At 44.9% G+C, this 7,483-nt stretch overlaps 1 pseudogene; it reads right to left on the bottom strand.

The window, feature by feature from the left end:
- Nucleotides 1-5,640: 5,640 nt before the first annotated feature.
- LOC123462813 lies at nucleotides 5,641-6,425 on the bottom strand (annotated as a pseudogene).
- Between the last annotated feature and the right edge of the window lie 1,058 nt (nucleotides 6,426-7,483).

Below are 7,483 nucleotides of genomic sequence, written 5' to 3'. Positions count from 1 at the left end.
CATTTCTTACCTTCACCCCAGGTTTCTACACATACCCATCACACACCCTCCATTTCACACCTTCACCACAGGGTTTTACATACCCATCACACACAATCCATTTCAAACATTCAACCAAGGGTTCTGGCACATACCCATCACACACCCTCCATTTCTGATATTCACACCAGTACTCAACACATAAGCATCATACACCCTCCATTTCTCACCTTCACCACAGGGTTTGGCATGTACTGATTACACACCTTCCATTTCACACCTTCAACTCAGGATTCTGCACATACCCATCACACACCCTCCTTTTCTCACTTCACCCCAGGATTCTGAACATTCCCATCAAAAACACTCCATTTCACAACTCCACCCCAGGAATCTGCACATACCAATTCAACACCCTCCATTTTCACCTTCACCCCAGTGATCTGACAGAAACCCATCACACACCCACCATCACAGTATCACTCCCTTGGTTCAGCACATACCCATCACACACCCTCCATTTCTTACCTTCACCCCAGGATTCTACATGCCCATCACACACCCTCCAATTCTTGGTTCCCTATTTGGTTCTGCACATACCCATTATTCAACCTTCATTTCTCACCTTCACCCTAGGATTCTACATATCTATCACACATCATTTATTCTTAAATTCACCATTGGGTTCTGACATGTTCATCACAAACCCTATATTTCTCACTTTCACTCCAGTATTCTACATTATGCACATACCTATCACACACCCTCTATTTCTTGCCTTCACGCCAGGGTTCTAGCACATATCCTTCAAACACTCGCCATTTTTCATTTTCACAACAGGGTTCTGCACATGCTCATCAAACACACTCCACTTATGACTTTAACCCCAGAGTTCTGCACATTCCCATCACATTGCCTTCTTTTCTTACCTTCATACCAGGATTCATCATACCCATCACACACCTTCCATTCATCTACTTTACTCCAAAATTATGCACATACCCATCACACACTCCCACCATTTCTCACCTTAGAAGCTGGGTTTTGCACATACCCATTACACATCCTCCTTTTAAGACCTTCACTACAAGGTTCTACAAACCCACCACATACCCTCTGTTTCAAACATTCGTCCAGGGTTCTGGCACATACCCATCACACACCCTCCATTTCTCACATTCACAACAGAATTCAACACATACACATAACACACCTTCCATTTCTCACCTTCACACCAGGATTCAACATACCTGTCACACACCCTCCATTTCTCACCTTTACCCCAGGGTTCTGCACATACACATCACACACCCTCTATTAATCACCTTCACCCCAAAGTTATGTACATATCCATCACATACCCTCCATTTCTCCCCTTCTGTACTCTGTTCTGCACATACCCAGCAAACACCCTCCATTTCTCACCTTCACCCCAAAGTTATACACATAGACCCACCATTTCTCATCTAAAATCCTGGTTTTGGCACATACCCATTACACACCCTCCATTTCACAGTTTCACGAAGGCTTCTACATACCCATCACACCCTCCGTCTCAAATGTTCACCCAAGTGTTCTGGCACATACCCATCACATACCCTCCATTTCTCGCCTTCACCCCAGGATTCTAGATGCCCATCACACAACTTCCATTTCTCCCCTTCCCTACTCAGTGCTGCACATACCCATCAAACACCCTCCACTTCTCATTTACCCTCCAGGATTTGTACATACCCATCACACACCCTCCATTTCTCACCTTCATCCTAGGATTCTACAAATCCATTACACATCATCCATCATATTCACCACTGGGTTCTGATATACCCATGATAAAACCTGTTTCTCACTTTCAACCCTGTATTCTACATACCCCTCACACACCCTCCATTTCTCACCTTCCTGCCAGGGTTCTAGCACATATCCATCACACACACACATGCCATTTCCCATTTTAACACCAGGATTCCTCACATACCCATCAAACACCCTCCATTTATCACCTTCACCACAGAGTTCTGCACATACCAATCTCACACCCTCCATTTTTCAACTTCATCCCAGTGTTCTGCACATAACAATCACAGCCTTTGTTTCTCACCTTCACCGCACGGTTCTGCACATAACAATCACAGCCTTCATCTCTCACCTTCACCCCAGGGTTACGCACATACCCATCACACACCCTCCATTTCTCAACTTCACCACAGTGTTCTGCCACATACCCACCACACAACCTACATTTCTCACTTTCATCCCAGGGTTCTGCACATACCCATCACACACACTATATTTCTCACTGTCTCCCAAGGTTTCTGAATACACCCATAACACATCCCCCATTTCTCACCTTCACCAAATCATTATGCACATATCCATCACACAACTTCCATTGCTCATCTTCATCCCAAGGTTCTGCACATATCCATCACAAACCCTCCATTTCGCACCTTCACCCCAGTGTTCTGCACACACCCATTACACACCTTCCATTTCTCACCTCCACCCCAGTATTCTGGTGCATACCATCACACACACTTCATTTCTCACCTTCACCACTGGGTTCTGCAGGTACATATCACACACCCTCCATTTCTCTCCTTCACCCCACGGTTGTGCTCATTCCCATCAAATACCCTACATTTCTCACCTTCACTCCAGTGTTCTGGCACATGCCATCACACACCCTTCATTTCTCACCTTCACACCGGGGTTCTGCACATACCCATCTTCACCCCCTGTGTTCTGGCACATACACACAACACACCCTTCATTTCTCATCTACACTCTCAGATTCTGTGCATACCCATCATATACCATCAATGTCTCACCTTCACCTTGGGGTTCTGCACATACCCATCAAACACCCTCCATTTCTCACCTTCACCCCAGTGTTCTGGCACATAACCATCACGCACCCTCCATCTCACTTTCACCCCAGGGTTCTGCACATACCCATCATAAACCCCTCATTTCTCACCTTCACCCTGGGGTCCTGAACATACCCATCAAACACCCTCTTTTTCTCACCTGCACAACAGTGTTCTGGGACATACCCATCACACACCCTCCATTTCTCACCTTCATCCCAGTGTTCTGCACATACATATCACACACCCTCCATTTCTTACCATTTACCCAGGTTTATTCACATACTCTAACACATCCTCCATTCTTCATCTTCATTCCAGTGCTCTGAACATAGCCCTCACAGCCTCCATTTCTCACCATCACCCAAGGGATCTGCACATACCCATCACACACCCTCCATTTTTCAACTTCACTACAATGTTCTGCCACATACCCATCATACAATCTACATTTTTCACTTTCATCACATGGTGCTGCACATACCCATCACACACACTATATTTCTCACTGTCTCCCCAGGTTTCTGAACACACCCATAACACATCCCCCATTTCTCACCTTCACCCAACTGTTCTGCACATACCCATTACACAACCTCCATTTATGATCTTCATCCCAGGATTGTGCACACATCTATCGCAAACCCTCCATTTCTCACCTTTGCCCCAGTGTTCTGCACATACCTGTTACATACCCTCCATTTCTCACCTTAACCCCTTGTTTCTGCACAAACCCATCACACACCTTCCATTTCTCACCTTCTCCCCAAAGATCTGGCACATACCCACCACACTCCCTCCATTTCTTACTTTAACCCCATTGTTCTGGCACATACCCATCACACACACTCCATTTCTCATCTTCACCCCAGGGTTCTGCACATACCCATCACACACTCTCCATTTCTCACCTTCATCCCTGTGTTCTGCACATACTGGTCACACACCCTCCATTTCTCATCTTCACTACTGGGTTATGCACATACACATCACACACCCTCCATTTCTCACCTTCACCCCATGGTTCTGCACATACCCATCACACACATCCTCCATTTCTCATCTGCACCTCAGTGTTCTGGGACATACCCATAACACACCCTCCATTTCTTACCTTCACCCCAGGGTTCTGGGACATACCCATAACACACTCTCTATTTTTCACCTTCAACCCAGGGTTCTGGGACATATGCACACAATTCTTTCATTCCTTACCTTCATCCCGTGATTCTTGATCATACCTATATTCCTCCTTTCTACTTCTCAATCCCAGCATTCTGGAACATTCCTATCACATTTGTTTCATTCCTCACCTTCACCCCAAGGTTTTGGCACAGACCCATCAAACTCCATTCATTCTTCACTTTCATCTCAGGATTTTGGCACATACCCATACATTTCCTTCATTCTTCTCCATCACCCCATGGTATAACACATACTCATCACACTTACTTCATTCTTCACCTTCACCCCAACATTCTGGCACATACCCAGCACATATCCATCATTTACACATTCACCCAAAGATTCTGGTACATTATCATCACCTATGCACATGTCATCTCCTTTGCTATATTCCATCAGTAAAGCTCCATCCTGCTTCTGGGATTCGAAGCACCATATTTTTAATTTTGATGTGTGTGTGTGTGTGTGTGTGTGTGTGTGTGTGTGTACGTATGTGTGTATGTATGTTTGTGTGTGCATGTGCTGCTAGTATAGGAAGGCTAGAATTCAACATCAAGTATCATGCTCAGCCATTCATATTTTGATGTGAACCATTTCGTTAGAATAGCTAACCAGCAATCCCATTATTCTGTGTCTGACACATAGCACAGGGATTAAATGTACATGCTGCCATGTCCAGCTTTTATGTAGGTGTTGTGAATCCAAACTCAGGTCTTCATACTTTCAGTTTCGGCACCCATCCAGCTTCCCTGGATTTCTTTATTACCAGAGCCATCTCTCCAGCCCCATATTCTCTCTTCCTCTCTGTGCGTGTGTAGTTTTATGAACATGCAGGTGCCTGATTAGCATATGTGTGTGGAAGTCAGGAAAACTTTAGGTGTCCATCCTCAGGAGCCAACTACCTTTTTTTTTTTTTTTTTACAACTCCATTTTATTTGATTAAGTGCTTGTTTAGAAATCTAAAACTTAGTATTTTGTACATGTATAAAAATAACACATCATTTTATGAGCTTTTAGTAATGAATTGTGAAGAAAAGCAGCACTCCATATTCCTAATGGTCTTCCTGGAATTTATAGTCTACCTAGAAAGACACACAAAGAACATACTATGTACTTCAAATATGTTTCATTCTTTGCTTTCCCTTTTGATCATATAAGCAAACAGGTAATAAACAAGCTAATAATTAATGGACAGTAAGAAAAATACTTGTCTTTTTTTGTTGTTGTTTTTTCAAGGTAGGGTCTCACTCTAGCTCAGGCTGACCTGGAATTCACTATGTAGTTTCAGGGTGGCCTAGAACTCTCAGCAATCCTCCTACCTCTGCCTCCCAAGTGCTGGGATTAAAGGTGTGCACCACCACACCCTGTTAAAACTTGTCACTTTTTTTTTCAGGAAACATGGCATTATCTAGGCATGGAGATTACAGGCCTGAAAAACAAGCATTTAGAGAGGCTGAGGCAGGAGTTGCTTGAGTTTAAGGCCAGCTAGTTACACAGTAAGATCCTGTCTCAAAAATTTTAAATACATATAATAAAAAAGAAAAACATGACATATCTCACAGTACTATGAATATAGGAAAACTAGACACCTAGTTTTGGTTTGGGGAGAAGGGATGCTGGAGAGTGAAACCAGAACCTCATGCATGCTAGGTAAGCATGCTACCACTGGGCCATATCCCCAGTCTCAATTTTTGTTTTGTAGCTATAAGTGGTTGGTAACTGTTTCCTTAATAGTTATTGCTGGAGTAGGTCCAACATGAGTCCATATGTAGCCCTTCTCTGGTCTGGTGGGGACTGTGGGAAACAGTGATGACCTTGACTTGAAATACTCAGAAGGTGCATGACAAACAAATTCCAAGTATTCCATCTTCCTTGGAAGATCTTCCTCTGGCCCTATGATATAGGATGCAGGATCAAATTGGTCCCGGGGGCTTGAGAGGGTAGGAATGAGCCATGTCAGGGCTGCACTCTTCTCGCAATACTGGTCTTGGATAAAACCCCTGATCTGAGCATAGTAGAGCTTTCCATCTTGTTCATCAATCACAGAAACAACATCGCCAATTTGGTAATACACTCCATTTTTCAACTTAAAAATATGTCTTCTCCCTTTTCCTTTCGTGGACACTTTCTTTTCAGCAGCTGGAGCAGATTTGTCCTTTGTGTTTCTGAGCTGAGCAGACCTGTGAATTTCTTGCTTACTCTGCTAGCCTCCGCCGCCGCCGTTGCTCTGCGGAGGGGCGGCCAGGTGCTGGCGAAGGTGGCCGCGCCCAAGTTGCCGCCGCCGCGGCCCGTGCAGTGGTGACAGAGGATCTCCCCCTGCGGGCCCTTCTTCCACATGGACGACGACGTGGTCTTGCAGACGCTGCAGGTGGGCTTCAGGCCCAGCGGCATGGCGGCCGGCCCGGGCGGCCCCGCGGGCGCAGCAACACGGGAATGGCTGGCCGGCTCGGGCCGCCCGTGGTCGGCCAGTCACACGGGAGACGGGAAGGGCGGGGGTGCCGAGCCGCCCGCAGGGGCCAGGCCTCGGCTGCAGCGCCCGCTGGCGAGGAGCGGCCCTGCCCCAACTACCTTTTTTTTTGAGACAGGCTCTCTCATGGGCCTTGGACTTAATTAAGTAGATTAGGCTGGCTGGCCTGTGAAGCCCCAGGAATCTGCTTGTCTCTGACTCTCCAGCACAGGAATTATAAGTATGTGTCACTACACCTAGTTTGTTTTTTCATATAGATTCTGAGGCCCAAACTCCTGTCCTTTGCTCCCACAGCATATAGATTGCCCCCTGAGCCATCTACCAGCCCTGTGTTCTATTCTTCCTCTACTATCATTGCAACTGTTCAAGGAATGCTTCCTCTTCTTACACTCTCCCTGGCTGCATAATCAGCAAAAGTCTATCTACTAGAAAATGACTAGAAGAATGGGGTCTGTGTCTCTGTTCCCACAGCATGTATATAGTGGTATGGGGAACATCCACATACTCAACATACTTGTGTGACAGAGTTTCACTCACTATTCATGGATGCATACCTCTGTGAGGTGCCTAGATTACAGCCAAAAATCTCTTCCACTTCCCTGAATTTCTGAGTGACTTCCCCTTCAGGACCTTCATGGGAACAAATTTTGTAGCACAACACTGCTGAGGAAGGAAGCTGTGCAATGTAGCCATGTTAACATTACAGGTTACATGTGTGCACTGAACAATTAAGATTTGATTGTCACAGTCAAATTCATTATGACATCTGTCATAATACTGTTGTATGTTAGATCCTCCTAAGTTGCTCATCTAAGTCAGCAGTGCAAACATTCTGTCCAAAAAGTCCAGAATAACAAAAACATGGTGACAATGGAAATGTTTTCAAATTAATTCAATGATAATTTATTTACAGAATAGATACTATCCATTTATTTTATTTATTTATCCATTTTATTTCAATTACATTTGTATTTAACTTTTA

Source organism: Jaculus jaculus, chromosome 8 (assembly GCF_020740685.1).
Source record: "Jaculus jaculus isolate mJacJac1 chromosome 8, mJacJac1.mat.Y.cur, whole genome shotgun sequence".
Taxonomy (NCBI): domain Eukaryota; kingdom Metazoa; phylum Chordata; class Mammalia; order Rodentia; family Dipodidae; genus Jaculus; species Jaculus jaculus.
The sequence above is the reverse complement of the archived record's forward strand: the minus strand, read 5'-3'. Positions and strand labels throughout refer to the sequence as shown.